This window comes from Atta cephalotes (genome assembly GCF_000143395.1).
Source record: "Atta cephalotes unplaced genomic scaffold scaffold00026, whole genome shotgun sequence".
NCBI lineage: Eukaryota > Metazoa > Arthropoda > Insecta > Hymenoptera > Formicidae > Atta > Atta cephalotes.
In genome coordinates, this window is record NW_012130090.1 from 1,556,265 (window position 1) to 1,558,046 (window position 1,782).

A 1,782-nucleotide genomic window follows, 5' to 3' on the forward strand; every position below is an offset into this window, starting at 1 on the left:
CTTCTCTCTCTCTCTCTCTCTCTCTATATATATATATATATATATATATATATATACTACTTATTATATATACAGTATTTTATATACTTGTCCAGTTCAAGTCTTTTTAATTGTACAAGTAAAGTAGATATTAGATGGAAATATTAAATAACATGGATTTCTGCGCTCCGAACAGTATCTGCTATCTATGGCTGCGATGATTATGAATGATGTGTTCGATGTCTGCTCGTTATATATGATGTATAGAAGACAAATCACCAGTTGTATTATAAAAATATATCGCGCACTGTTTGTCAGCACATTCAATGCCATTACTTTCCGAGGATGCACTATTTTACTCTTAGTGTCTTCACTCTATTATAGTCGTTATTCTCCGATAATGCGTCCTCATCCTTAATCATTATTGCCTTAATCATTATATATATTATAAAATTCACATCTTCGAATACTTCGACGATGTCCATCAGATCTTCTTCTGGTATATTATGAACAATATGCGCTATATTTTCCATCACTTATTCAGTATACTATACAATACGACTTTAACAAAGCTCGCTTCTAGACTGTACATTTTTAGATTCAAATTCATACTGTACCCTTCTCTTCCGGAATAGTTATCGTATAGGTATCGTTTTAGTATAGGTATCGTTTTTCTAATTTTTTTAGGAATGCTTCAAAATTATATTCTCATAAACTTAAGAAATTTTAAATTTCTAGAATTTAATTTAGTTTCATTTAAACTGTTTCAATTCCTTTTATATTCGTATAAAAACACAATTATTGATTTTTAATAGCCAGATGACGACGTTCAAAATGTCAATCATCTTTACGTACTTATCTTAGACATGCTTCTATCTTCATAAAAATTTATGAAAATACAATTCTATCGAGTTTCACTTACATTTACACTTCTACTAATCTTGAAACATTATAAAAACATGTTTGATTGTCATATCCCCTTCCAAAAAGAATAAATGATCGAGGCTCTTTTATCAAGGAAAGGACGTTGCGTTTCAATATCATCGATTTCGATAGCAGCCAGATGTTGACTCTCAATCAGTTAATTATGAAACTTAGTTGTATTTATTTAAAATAATTAATAAATGTTGTTTCTAGAAAAATATTACGCCATATCTTAGCCGAAAAACGATAGGAGCATATTCCAGTGAATACCCTTTGTAACACTTTTCGTTTATAACCATTTGTCTTTGTATTGTTTTTATTTATATATTCCCTTTTTATGATGTTTTTTTCGTTGTTTGGTATGTAACTGCAGTTCCCAAAATCTGTGATGTCTTAATCTGTGATGTCTGTCACTCCCGCATGACGTCATACCTCCGAAGAATCCCCCGCGCCCCACATTTCCCTTGGAGCTCCCGAATTAGAACTCTTCCTGTTACACTACTATTATATTTCTTTTACAAATAATCATAAATAATAGAACTATTAAGTATGAGATTGCATTACTCCACAAGTACGTTGAAAATTTTAAAATTAAATTTTTTTAAAAATTGGTATTATAGAATATCAATTATAACAAATTATTATTTATTAATATTAATATTAAAGTTACGTATATATAAAATTAAGTTTATTAATTTAAAAATTTAATTTTAAAAATTTTCTAATAAAATTTAAAAAGAACGAAGAAAACAGATCAATCTAAATATCACAAATTTTTGCGGCAAATCTTAATTTAAAATTTTATATGAAAGTCCCCCTACATATCCTATAATTTTTGATAAGAATCATCCCCCTATCTCTAATCATTTTCGAGAAAAA